At 38.4% G+C, this 14758-nt stretch overlaps 1 protein-coding gene across 4 annotated transcripts in view; it reads right to left on the minus strand.

Annotated features, from left to right (window-relative positions):
- Positions 1 to 14758, minus strand: part of mettl8 (methyltransferase like 8) — a 167122-nt gene that overhangs the window by 103894 nt on the left and 48470 nt on the right. The gene's annotated exons all lie outside the window — the stretch shown is intronic.

Below are 14758 nucleotides of genomic sequence, written 5' to 3' on the forward strand. Positions count from 1 at the left end.
AACACAAAAGAAATAGTGAAAAAACCTTTTTGTTTGACACTTGAACCCCAAAACCTGGACGGTGAGGGCTGCACGGTGTCATCTATAATAATGTTGCGAATATATGCTGTAGCCTGCAGAGACATGCAAGTCACATGGCAGCAACTGTAAACCGCAAAGGTAAACTCACAAAAACAACACCAAATGGTGGAAGAATTTAAAGAGTAAATAATTCATTTTAATGTGAAATAACTTAAAAATTATTTTGAATTCATGACAGGGAAATGTTTGGTCAGCTTCCAACTACTTACTTGCCAGGAAAGACATAATCAGCCAGCTGGCCTAGGACCACCAGATGCTGTTTTTCATGATGACTACATCTGTCAACAGCTTTTTCACTTTCTTTTTCTCCAGCTTTCATATCACATTAGGGTAGCTGCATTGCTTCTTGTGATTCCCAGTGTTTTCTAGACTGCTGCATATTGTATGGCTGGAGTTTGATCTGCTAGATCAGATTAACAGCCACATTATTACACCGATTCTGAAGAAAGAAGCAAACATTGTAATTTAAATGTATTAGTTTTCAAGACTGCATTCAATTAAACTTTGTTTGAATTATCTTCCAATGTTCACATTTATTGATTTAGCAGGTGCTTTTATCCAAAGTGACTATAAAAAGAGGTCAAGGAATGTTGATTATGACATGTACAGTTGTGGCCAAACGTTTTGAGAATGACACAATTATTGGTTTTTACAGAAGTTTGCTTCTTCAGTGTTTTTAGATCTTTTTGTCTGATGTTTCTATGGTATACTGAAGTAGAATTCCCAGCATTTCATAAGTTTCAAAGGCTTTTATTGAGAATTACATTACGTTTATGCAGAGAGTCAATATTTGAAGTGTCAGCCCTTCTTTCTTTTTCAAGACCTCTGCAATTTGCCCTGGCATGCTTCAGGGCCAAATCCTGACTGATGGCAGCTCATTCTTGCATAATCAAGGCTTGGAGTTTGTCAGAATTGGTGGGTTTTTGTTTGTTCACCCGCCTCTTGACAATTGACCACAACTTCTCAATGGGATTAAGGTGTCTGGGGAGTTTCCTGGCCATGGACCTAAAATTTTGATGTTTTATTCTCCGAGCCACTTAGTTCTCACTTTTGCCTTATGGCCCACTGCTCCATCATGCTGGATTTTTCATTGTTGGTCACCAAACTGTTCTTGGATGGCTGGTAGAAGTTGCTCTCAGAGGATGTTTTGGTTCCATTCTTTATTCAGGGCTGTGTTCTTAGGCCAAAATGTGAGTGAGCTCACTACCTTGGCTGAGAAGCAACCCCACACATGAATGGTCTTAGGATGCTTTACTGTTGGCATGACACAGGACTGATGGTAGCGCCGCTCACCTTTTCTTTTTTCAGATGCACCAAACAATCAGAAAGGGGATTCATCAGAGAAAATGACTTGACCCCATCAGTCCTCAGAAGTCCAATCCCTGTACCTTTTGCAGAATATAAGTCTGTTCCTGATGTTTTTCTTGGCTTCTTAGCTACCCTTCTTGACACCAGGCAATCCTCCAAAAGTCTTCGCCTCACTCACACCTGCCTGCTGCCATTCCTGAGCAAGCTCTGCACTGGTGGTGCCCCGATCCCAAGTCATGAATTGTTCTCCACTCAACTTTCCATATATCTGTTCAGGTAAAGTAGATACCACTTCTAGTTGTCCGATTATAATGAAACTTCATATCTATATGTTTCTTACAATTTTCAATCACTTATCTTTGTTTATAATGCAAGTTTATATGGAAAATAACTCCTTCCGGTAATCTGATCAAACTGAAATTTCAAATCTGATAGTTTTTTGTGGTCGGTAATATACCATTTCCAGTCACCTGATCAAGGTTAAATTTTATATCTAATGATAAGTAATGATCATGCAAAATTTAAATGATATTTTTCTATTTATATAATGATTGTAATGCATATGTAATAGTGCTGATACCAGTTAAGATATTTTCGATTATTCAATTAAGGTGAAATTCTATATCTATGTGTTTCTTACCCTAACTAACGATGATATAAAATTCCAATCATTTTTCTCTTCTTATAATGCAATTTCACTTGAAAATAAAAACTATACAAAATTTCAATCAATTATTTATTTAAACTGTGTACCAGTTTATTCTAAAAAATTTGAAATGTGTTCAAGTAAAGTACCACTTCCGGTTGACGTAGGTTGTCCAAAAGTTGATAGAAAACTAACATTTTGATATAACACCCATATGTCAAATTTCATTTATCTAGCTCAAAGAATTCTCAAGTTATTGTGTTTCTGTACAGACACACAATCATAATTGCAAAAATGGTCAAAAAGTGTTTAGGAGTGCATGACACATGGAGATTCATCAAAATCTTCAGGATGCATTTTTTCACGATTACTATACTTTCTCTATACTACGTACACAAGAAAGTAATAAAGAAATAAAGTAAAGTGGAAAGTAATAGAGTAATAAATGGTGATCTGCACCATTCTGAATCCCAGGGTGGTGGTAACCCTTTGAGAATCACCAATGAGGGTTTGGCGCCCTTGGAGAATTGATGCCTATTGTCTTCCAGGGGGTCCCTCATAGACAATCAACACAGCATGCTGCAGAGCAATGGCGTTTGCTAAAGCTGTCTGCCAAGTCATTGCAAGATAATATGTAAACCGTACGTTACCCTTTCCCATTGAGTACTATTGTGATTCATGACTCTGCACGACCCAAATTTAGACAACACGTGACCCATTACATATATTCTAAGTGGCCATTAATGTTAATTTTTACAATGTAAACTGCTTTTTAGAATGACTAAAATTATAAATTGTCTTACAAACAAACTAAATGACATCATAATAAAAAGGCAAATTAAAACATGACAAAGGTAAAATTTAAAAGTACACAAAGTTACACTATACAAAAAATGAGAAAATACTGAGTCAATCTGGATGGAACATCACCAACAATCAGAATGAGAAGGTAAGAAAGAGCAATTTGATTAAAATATTTGCAAGTTCTTTAATTAAAGATTATCATTCTTCCCAACATTCCCACATAACATTTCCCATAATAGGAGACTGAGAAGCAATGCATGATCTCAGACCCATGTGAGCTTCTTTTCTGTGATTACCCCTGATACTTTCAAACTGGCTTTCCAGTTTCTTGACTGTAGCCTCTAGTGTTTTCTCAACATGCAACTGAAGGTTATCTCTAAAGATGATAAGACTTGTGCCTTTGAGTTGGATATTCTGAAAGCTAATGCTTGTATTGGTACTACACACTCACTTTCCTTGCTTTTTAGTTTTCAGTCTATCTGAGATCTGTGTGTTATCCTGTGGCACCACATTTTTATGCTGAGCAAGTGATCCTAGTCCTGTGTTTTGCAGAAACTCCAGCAACCTTCCATTCCTTAATGGACTATCTGATGTGCCCTTGATTGTGAGAACACACAACTCTCAGTAGCTGCTACAGTTTGAGGCAAAATCAAAAAAGGCAGGTGGCATGCATTTCAACAGATCTGCTCCAACCATGGAAATGAGTGACCCCCCCCCACCCCACAATGGATGAGACAAAAAGCCACAGTAGGCATAAAATTGATAATGAAGACATTCTACAACCTTTTAGAAGGCATTTTGAAGAAACGGGGACACCTCCAAAACAGAGTCCACACCCAACATGTGTGTTACTTACTGTTATTACTTGTTATGGGTTTGCACTCATAGTTGTGATAGCATTGATGGTTCTCTTTTTATACTATTAAATACACTTTGTGATGTGCCTGGGTCATATATGACCAAAATATGTATTTTATCTCAAAAGGGGAACAAATGTTATTGCTAAAACCGTGTACTTTTTGATTTTATGCAGATATGAGTAAATTTTTTTTTTTTATTAAAAAAAAGGAAAAAAAAGTTTTGCTAATCCCTTAGATTCTGTTCAGTTATAGCTTTGTTGTTGTTTTTGATGCATTTTTTGATGTGTTAGATGTGACCAAAAATAAAAGGGAAACAATTTACTTGTTTTTTTACAATACATTCATCTGTGCTGGTTTAAAATGTGTCATTACCTGCTGCTTACCGGCCCCTGAAAATGTCTGTCACAGCTAAATTTCTTGGTTTGAAAATCTGGCTGAGCTAACTGAATAGCCCTGCCATGTGGGGTGGGTTGGGGGAATGGGGGAGGTCTGTGTGTGAGTAGGATTAGATAGGAATATGAGTAATCCCTTATTGTGACAAATCAGAGTGCCATTTTAGAACAACTGTGGCTTGTCTCCTTCTTTGCCATAACCTTTATTAGAAAAAAATGAAAGAATAAATAAATGAGATCTGTTTCACCTGATCTTGGATGTGAAATGCCATCATGAATTTAGCGGAGCTCTAAATACTGTATGTACAAATTTAGCATTTTTGAGTTTTATTCCGCCTGCGTCATTGATAATATCTGTACTTTTTGCATTTGACAATTTGTGTGGTCCTGTGAGTCAACCTACTATAAAAGTGATGCATAAAAATGAACAGATTTTAACAGAACAGATGGCCACAACACAAAAATGAAATAAAATGTTTAGAATCTGCAGAATAGATAAGACAATTTCTTTTTGAACGTAAACCACTCTTTTGATCATATCCAGTGTCTGTTTTTTTCCAAAAATATGCCGGTTAGACTGACTGGAGACACCAAATTGGTCTTAACTGAGTGTTAGTGTGGATCTGTGTATAAGTATGTCCTGTGATATACTGGCTTGTCTAGTGCTGCTAGTATAGGTTTTGGGCATGAATAATCCTAAATTGGATTAAGCATGTTCGAGAACATTATGTTACATTATATATGAAACACAAACAGGCATGTACTTCCATTATGGTGCATCCAGCTTGTATCGCCATGTTGCCAGTTCAAAAAATGAGACTATAGCCATCCCACATTAACTGAAAAAATGGACATGCATCTGATCCACTATATTGCCTAATAAAGGATTTAGTATGGCTTTGGTCTCCTTCACATAGCAGAACCTATAATTCACAATAGAAACTGCAGTTATAATACACAAACATAGTTAAAATGCAAAGGATTAATAAGGGTGCTACACCGCCTCACACTTAGGAAAGGTCTGTTACTATAAAGGATGACCATGAGGCTCAAAATGTTAATCTAGTATGAAGACCCTCTATTGAAGCCTAAGGTATTTTTACTAAAAAGGTGAATCTGACTGTTTGATTGATTGATTGAATGATTAATTTTGTTCTTAGGTTATTCAACTCATTTTTACCTATTAAGTGCACTTCACGGATTAACTCAGTGTGTTATATATAACCCTTAAACATATACTCAGCAAAAAAAGACACGTCCTCTGACTTTCAACTGTTTTTACTTTCAGTAAACTTAATGTGTAAATATTTGTATGAACAGTAAAAGAGTCAACATCATAAGACATAAACTAAAAATGTTTCACAATGTGTCCCTGAATGAAGAGAGGCTCAAAATCAGAAGTACCAGTCAGTATCTGGTGTGGCCACCAGCTGCTTGAAGTACTGCAGTGCATCTCCTCCTCATGGACTGGACCAGATTTGTCAGTTCTTGCTGTGAGATGTTACCCCACTCTTCCACCAAGGCACCTGCAAGTTCCTGGACATTTCTGGGGGGAATGGCCCTAGCCCTCACCCTGCGATCCAACAGGTCTCAGACGTGCTCAATGGGATTGAGATCCGGGCTCTTCCACTGCGAGGATGATCAGCTGTCCTTCCTGTCTCCCTGTAGCGCTGTCTTAGGTGTCTCACAGTGCGGACATGGCAATTTATTGCCCTAGCCACATCAGCAGTCCTCATGCCTCCCTGCAGCATGCCTAATGCACGTTCATGCAGATGAGCAGGGACCCTGGGCATCTTTCTTTGGGTGTTTTTTACAGTCGGTAGACAAGTCTCTTTAGTGTCCTGCGTTTTTAGAACTGTGTCCTTAAATGCCTACTTTCTGTAAGCTGTTAAGGTCTTAACGACCATTCCACAGGTGCATGTTAATTAATTGATTATGGTTAATTGAACTTGCATGGAAAACATTGTTTAAACCCTTTACAATGAAGATCTGTAAAGTTATTTGGATTTTTAAAACATTATTATTGAAATACACAGTCCTGAAAAAGGGACATTTCTTTTTTGCTGAGTATATATATATATATATATATATATATATATATATATATATATATATATATATATATATATATATATATATATATATATATATATATATATATATATATATTGTCACACACGCGTATGGGAGGCAGCTGAAAGGCTTGACTGAAGGCAGTTCTGAGGTATGCCGGGATGTGGCAGAGTGCACTGACTCTTTTTCTCCCTTTCCTGTAGACCATTCCCGGGAGATTCCACCTGGCTCTCTTGACGTCACTTCCGGGACCAAGCCAATGGAAGTAGACCTTACCGGCTCCGGCCCCTGTGATGTCATATCCAGGCTCAAATCAATGATTGATGAACATGGGCCCGATCCTTATGACCTCACTTCCTGTCTTCCACTTTAAAAGCCTACCCTTTTCCCCTTTTCCCTCAGTCTCGTTCTGGACTCAGTTGTATGCACTTCAGTGCTGATTATTGGATAAAAATGACTTTTGCAGCCGGGATACCCCATTATACGGGTGGCTGCCCCAAACCTTTATCTGTTTATGTCTCATTTTTGTGACTATATATATATATATATACACTGTGTGCACAATTATTAGGCAAGTGAGTATTTTGACCATATCATCATTTTTAATGCGTATATTCCAACTCCAAGCTGTATTAACTTGAATGCTTATTGGATTTAAGCATGTCAGGTGATGTGTATTTGTGTAATGAGGGAGGGTGTGGCCTAAGGAGATCAACACCCTATATCAAGGTGTGCAGAATTATTAGGCAGCTAGTTTTCCTCTGGCAAAATGGGCCAAAAAAGAGATTTAACTGACTCTGAAAAGTCAAAAATTGTAAAAAGTCTTTCAGAGGGATGCAGCACTTTTGGAATTGCTAAGATATTGGTGTGTGATCACAGAACCATCAAACATTTTGTTGCAAATAGTCAACAGGGTCGCAAGAAACGTGTTGAGAACAAAAGACGCAAATTAGCTGCCAAAGATTTGAGAAGAATCAAATGTGAAGCTACCAGGAACCCATTATCCTCCAGTACTTTCATATTCCAGAGCTGCAACCTACCTGGAGTGCCCAGAAGTACAAGGTGTTCAGTGCTCAAAGACATGGCCAAGGTAAGGAGGGCTGAAACCCAACCACCACTGAACAAGAAACATAAGTTGAAACGTCAAAACTGGGCCAAGAAGTATCTGAAGACAGATTTTTTTCAAAGGTTTTATGGACCGATGAGATGAGAGTGTCTCTTGATGGGCCAGATGGATCAGTAATGGGCACAGAGCTCCACTCCAACGTGGAGGTGGGGTACTGGTATGAGCTGGTATTTTTAAAGATGAGCTAGTTGGACCTTTTTGCATTGAAGATGAACTCAAAATCAACTCCCAAACCTACTGCCAGTTTTTCGAAGACACTTTCTTCAAACAGTGATACAGGAAAAAGACCATGATTTTTATGCAGGCCAATGCTCCATCACTTGCATCGAAGTTCTCCACTGCGTGGCCAGCCAGTAAAGGCCTTAAAGATGAAGGAATAATGACATGGCCCCCCTTCCTCATCTGACCTAAACCCTATCGAGAACTTGTGGGCACTTCTTAAACGCTAGATTTACGGGGGAGAAAAACAATACACCTCTCTGAAGAGTGTCTGGGAGGCTGTAGTCACTGCTCCACAAAAAGCTGATCGTCAACAGATCAAGAAACTGACAGACTCCATGAATGGAAAGGCTTATGACTGTTATTGGAAAGAAGGGTGGCTATATTGGTCATTGATTGATTGATTTATTTTTTTTGAAATGTCAGAGATGTTTATTTGTAAATTTTGAGGTGTTTGTTTATTATTCTCACTATAACAGATGAAAATAAACAAGTGAGATGGGAAAATTTTCATTTTTCCTTTAGTTGCATAATAAATCTGCACACTAATAGTTGCCTAATAATTGTGCACACATATGTATTCCCCTGATGTTCACACTCACATTTCCGTTGTGAAACATTCAGGTTTCAGGTTTATTAACATTTTGGATTGACTGATAGCACTGTGTTTGTTCCATATTAAAATTAATCCTCAAAAATACAACTTGCCTAATAATTCTGCACTCCCTGTGTATATATATACTGTATATCTGTATTGATGTTTTATTTGCATGGACTTCACTAAGTCTAATTTGATCTGACACACTCTTTCCTACCTCCATGAATCAGAAACTCTGCTGGCATTTGCACACCCAGGCTAATGGAGCTTACCAGATGGAGAACCGGTGGTGGAACTGCAGAGGTAGTAGTCTTTCAGTTGTCTTTTTTTCCCCATACTGTTACTGCAAACGGCATTCGAGACTCCTTAGAAGTGCAGAGCAAGTTCAATGTAGGTCTCCGCAGCACTCAGCACTTGCTAAATCAGATGATAAGTCTTCTTTTTGTCCGATTTTTGACAATGATGTGCCAATACAGTCTCTTTTAAACTATCTAAGGTTTGCTTGCCATTGCTGCACTAGTTGGAATTCTGTTTGTGACTTTGCAGGCTTGCCATTTTCATAGGCTTCCCTGCTTCGGGCTCTGAAGCTGTTCATATTCATGATGGAAAGCCAGCTCATGCTGAGGGCGACTCATCCCTGGCTGATGCAACTTGTCAGCACTGTTATAGGGAGTGGGGATGGCCAGTTAGCCAAAGTCAGTAAAATCATGGACTGTGGACACACACAGCATTTTATTTTCTACTATGATGTTATTAATTAAAGCTTTGTTTTACTTTTTCAATACCAACTGTCACATTTTCTGTTGGCTTGATTACTCTTATATTTTAAACTAAGGGGCTTTGCCACCACGTCTCTGCTGCTTGCGTTGTGAAGGGGGGGGGCTGAATGCATGTTAAGGAGATGCGGTTGGATCAGTTGCTGTCGAGCTGCATGTTCTGCTTGCCTAGCTGTGCGCCGATCATTTAAAAGCCTTTACAGCAGCTGTCCTTTTGTCTCACTGCCTTGTCTCGCGGGACGTTAAAGTGTCTCCAAGAAAATCACGTATCGTCTCCTTCCAAAATATGCCTCCACTTATTAGACTGCTTCCTAAATTCCTTCATTTAAAGTGAAGCATGGGTTTCTTTTTATTATTCTATTACTAAAAGATTATATTAGTATGTAACCCATGTTGATTTTACAAGATTGTCTATTTTTCTGTTGATGCTTTATGTCTGTAAATCTGTGGCTTTACTTCGTCGAGTATTATAAAAGAATAAACTGAATTAAATTAAACTGAACTGAAAGTTTACAGGGCACAAGATATGTGGTGCATACTTGTTCCATAGCATAGCACAAATTATTGTTAATGCTACAAAAAAAATTTAAAAAGAAGATAAAAAATATTTTGGAGAAAAAAAAACTAATCTATGGGAGACTCGGGTACTAATTGAAATTTAAAAATCACTCTGATAAGTTTAAATAGATTTAATTATAGTGTACCAACCACCCAACTGGAATAATTACCACTAAACTAACAAGAATGGATGCAATTAATGAGGGGTTTTTATTATCATATTATGAAAGGTTACATAAGTACAGACAAAGACATACAAGATAAACACGCTTCTGTCCCTTGTGGGGCCTCCTTCACCAGTGCACTGATCCTCCTCTAACTGTGTTAGGTCGATTTCTCACAGACATTATCCTTTTCTCTCTCTCTCACCTATCATGTTCCTCCCCCACACCTCTCAGCTACTCTTCCTAATGCCAGCATCCCATTAAGCCACGGGTTCCTGCTAAAACGGCAGCCCTGCTTTCCTTCTTAATAAAAAGAACATTGTAGAGAGTAAACTATTTATTGTAAGTCAATTTACAGCTATATTATGTTTATATGAGGCCTTTAATACTGTATATGTTAATCTTTCACTTGCAGACTGGAACATTTCACTTATATTTCAATCAAAACAGAATGGCACATTAGTGCGGAGGTTAGAGCTGCTGCTTCATGGATGACTGTCGCTTTTCCATGTCTACATGGGTTTCTTTCCACATCCCGACAGATGTGCCTGGTAGGTTAATTAATAGGCCTTGTGTCAGTGAGCCCTGTAAATTAACTGATGTCCAGATCAGGATTAGATTTGAATACATTTTTTATATTTGTCCCCATGGGGAAATTTGGCTTTTTATAGAAGCTCTTTAATTAAATAAACACATAAACAAATAAAAAAATAAATGAATATATACACACACCAGAATAATAAAAAATAAAAAGAAGTAAAGAAAGAAAATGGGCTATTTTTAGCTTTAGGGCTAGTACTACTAGAAATATCTCTGGCTCCACCAATAACCCCATATTGGATTAAGTGAGAATGAGAGTGTTAGGTTAATAAAAATAATCAACACTTTTATAGTAAATATTTTTGTCAGCATCAGCATTCCTGCACAGCATATCTATATGACACAGTTTAATTGCTACTGAGCTTCAATGAGACAAATGTACTTTTTTCTACACTACCAGTCAAAAGTCTGGACGCATCCAGAAATGTTTGTGTTTTTTAAAGACACTGATACCCTTTTGTTTATCAAGATACCATTTAAATTGATGCAAAATATAACCAAGACATTACTAGTGTTTCTAATGTCTATTATTGCTTGAAATGGCTGATTTTTTATTTGTTATTCACCTATGACTGCAAAGCCCCATTTTCAACAGCCATTCTTTCCCTTCCTTATGGTCAACTCCCTTAGCTCATCCTTACTCACTCACTCACTCATCAACCAAAACAATATTTCTTGTTTAGCTTAAAAAACTTAGCAATATTTAACATCTAGGCCAGTGGGTATTGACGAAGAAAGGGAATTTCAATTTATCAATATTTATGGGTAACAACAAAACAGACCCTAAAATCTGAAAAATTATTTAACTTATTTGACTCAAATATGATGACGTTATAGAAAAAAGAAAACTGGGAGTGGTCTCCCATCGACTTTCTCGTATACTCAGATATGGGGATGGATATTTGAGGAGTAAACCGCAAGACAATGATTATATTTTTATATCATGTACATTAAACAACCATCAACAACAAATCAAATTAATAATATTTTGAACAATTATTATAAAAGTAAAGTTGAATAAATCGGACTCTGGAGCTGCAAGAATAAAAAAGTACCACTTCCGATGAGCGGAAATAGCTCAAAAGTTGATAGAAATCTATGTTTTGTACCCAATACTTGTATGCAAAATTCGGTTGACCTAAGTCAAAGTGTACTCAAGTTATTATGTCTACATACACAGACAGACATAATTCCAAATGTGGTATTTTTGGATGTTGAGATTCATCAAAATCTCAAAATGAAATTTTTGGACAATTACAATACTTTCCTTATGCAGAAAGTAAATCAGACTTAGGGAGGTCTAAAACGTCAGGATTCATCAAAATCTCGAGGTCAAATTTTTGGATGATTACAATACTTCCCTATACTTCATATACAAGAAAGTATGTTTTTTGTTTGTCAATATTTGTTGATAATAATGGTGTTGTGAGTGGGTCATTTTTAGGCATCTTCTCCTTCTTCTTTCAGCTGTTCCCATTTGGGGGTCACCACAGTGGATCATTTGTCTCTATCTATCCTTGTCTTTTACATCATTTTCTGCCACACCGACTGCCTTTGTGTCTTTCCTCACCACAACCATAAACCTCCTCTTTGGCCTTATCATTTTCCTCTTGCCTGGCGGTTCCGTCCTCGACATTCTTTTCCTGCTGCACCCCTCATCTAACCTTCTGCATGTGCCCAAGCCATCCCAATCTAACCTCTCTCACTTTGCCACCAAACTGTCACACCTGTGTTGTCCCTCTAATATATTCATTCCTAATCCTGTCTACCCTTTTTATTCCAAGCAAAAATCGTAGCATCTTCAATTCTACCATTTCCAGCTCTGCCTCTTGCCTTTTCGTCAGTGCCACCATCTCCAAACCATACAACCTAGCTGGCCTTATGCTGCCAAGTGCTGAAAACAAACCATATACAGAAATGGGGCTGATGCTTTATGCAAATGAAGATTGAAGTGGAAGGACGAAAGAGTTCCAAAGCTCATAGGAGACGTGCTAGGAAAGTTGTGTCCTCACGATTCTGTTGGCTTCTTCTTACGCCTTTGGATGTGGTATGAAATACATACAAATTCAATAGGGATTGGGGGGTTATCGTGGTCTCCCTTGGATTGACGATCTTGCTTTTAAAAACTACACAACAGGTTTGGTGACGGGGGTGCTTTGTGGTAAAATACATGCATTATTGCAGAGAACTGGAGTGTCCCCTTGGAGGTTAGATTACGATGTTTTGCTACGCTCCTCTTCACAAAGCAGCAATAGTGACGTTCCAATTCAATGTACCAGCACACTTTAAGCCCTGAGTATAACACAAGCCAACAGTGAGTGCAAGCCTTGGTCATTTTAAATGCGTGTACGGCTCAGTAAAGGGACACATCATAGAGGACTTGTACTGTACATAGTTCATCATGTTATTTCTTTTCACTTGTTCTTTTCTGTACATCCATCCATCCATTATCCAACCCGCTATATCCTAACTACAGTGGTGTGAAAAACTATTTGCCCCCTTCCTGATTTCTTATTCTTTTGCATGTTTGTCACACAAAATGTTTCTGATCATCAAACACATTTAACCATTAGTCAAATATAACACAAGTAAACACAAAATGCAGTTTTTAAATGATGGTTTTTATTATTTAGGGAGAAAAAATCCAAACCTACATGGCCCTGTGTGAAAAAGTAATTGCCCCTTGTTAAAAATAACCTAACTGTGGTGTATCACACCTGAGTTCAATTTCCGTAGCCACCCCAGGCCTGATTACTGCCACACCTGTTTCAATCAAGAAATCACTTAAATAGGAGCTGCCTGACACAGAGAAGTAGACCAAAAGCACCTCAGAAGTTAGACATCATGCCAAGATCCAAAGAAATTCAGGAACAAATGAGAACAGAAGTAATTGAGATCTATCAGTCTGGTAAAGGTTATAAAGCCATTTCTAAAGCTTTGGGACTCCAGCGAACCACAGTGAGAGCCATTATCCACAAATGGCAAAAACATGGAACAGTGGTGAACCTTCCCAGGAGTGGCCGGCCGACCAAAATTACCCCAAGAGCGCAGAGACGACTCATCCAAGAGGTCACAAAAGACCCCAGGACAACGTCTAAAGAACTGCAGGCCTCACTTGCCTTAATTAAGGTCAGTGTTCACGACTCCACCATAAGAAAGAGACTGGGCAAAACGGCCTGCATGGCAGATTTCCAAGACGCAAACCACTGTTAAGCAAAAAGAACATTAGGGCTCGTCTCAATTTTGCTAAGAAACATCTCAATGATTGCCAAGACTTTTGGGAAAATACCTTGTGGACTGATGAGACAAAAGTTGAACTTTTTGAAAGGCAAATGTCCCGTTACATCTGGCGTAAAAGGAACACAGCATTTCAGAAAAAGAACATCATACCAACAGTAAAATATGGTGGTGGTAGTGTGATGGTCTGGGGTTGTTTTGCTGCTTCAGGACGTGGAAGGCTTGCTGTGATAGATGGAACCATGAATTCTACTGTCTACCAAAAAATCCTGAAGGAGAATGTCCGGCCATCTGTTCGTCAACTCAAGCTGAAGCGATCTTGGGTGCTGCAACAGGACAATGATCCAAAACACACCAGCAAATCCAACTCTGAATGGCTGAAGAAAAACAAAATGAAGACTTTGGAGTGGCCTAGTCAAAGTCCTGACCTGAATCCAATTGAGATGCTATGGCATGACCTTAAAAAGGCGGTTCATGCTAGAAAACCCTCAAATAAAGCTGAATTACAACAATTCTGCAAAGATGAGTGGGCCAAAATTCCTCCAGAGCACTGTAAAAGACTCATTGCAAGTTATCGCAAACGCTTGATTGCAGTTATTGCTGCTAAGGGTGGCCCAACCAGTTATTAGGTTCAGGGGGCAATTACTTTTTTACACAGGGCCATGTAGGTTTGGATTTTTTTTTCTCCCTAAATAATAAAAACCTTCATTTAAAAACTGCATTTTGTGTTTACTTGTGTTATATTTATTTGACTAACGGTTAAATGTATTTGATGATCAGAAACATTTTGTGTGACAAACATGCAAAAGAATAAGAAATCAGGAAGGGGGCAAATAGTTTTTTTTCACACCACTGTACTTTTCTGTACAATACCATGTTTTGCAGAGACTATCAACAAAAGTCAAGGTCAGTCACTAAGAAAAGCACAAATTGATCTACAGCAGGAATATTTTATTTAGGGCCAATTGTATCTAGCAAATTCCAGCAAGATATTTAGAAGCTGAACTGAATGTCAGCTACTTGTAAAAAAAATAAATAAATAACAAATGATGTATACAGGGCGGCACGGTGGCGCAGTGGTAGTGCTGCTGCCTCGCAGTTAGGAGACCCGGGTTTGCTTCCCGGTCCTCCCTGCGTGGAGTTTGCATGTTCTCCCGTGTCTGCGTGGGTTTCCTCCCACAATCCAAAGACATGCAGGTTAGGTGGATTGGCGATTCTAAATTGGCCCTAGTGTGTGCTTGGTGTGTGGGTGTGTTTGTGTGTGTCCTGCGGTGGGTTGGCACCCTGCCCAGGATTGGTTCCTGCCTTGTGCCCTG

Source organism: Polypterus senegalus, chromosome 6 (genome assembly GCF_016835505.1).
Source record: "Polypterus senegalus isolate Bchr_013 chromosome 6, ASM1683550v1, whole genome shotgun sequence".
Taxonomy (NCBI): Eukaryota; Metazoa; Chordata; class Cladistia; order Polypteriformes; family Polypteridae; genus Polypterus; species Polypterus senegalus.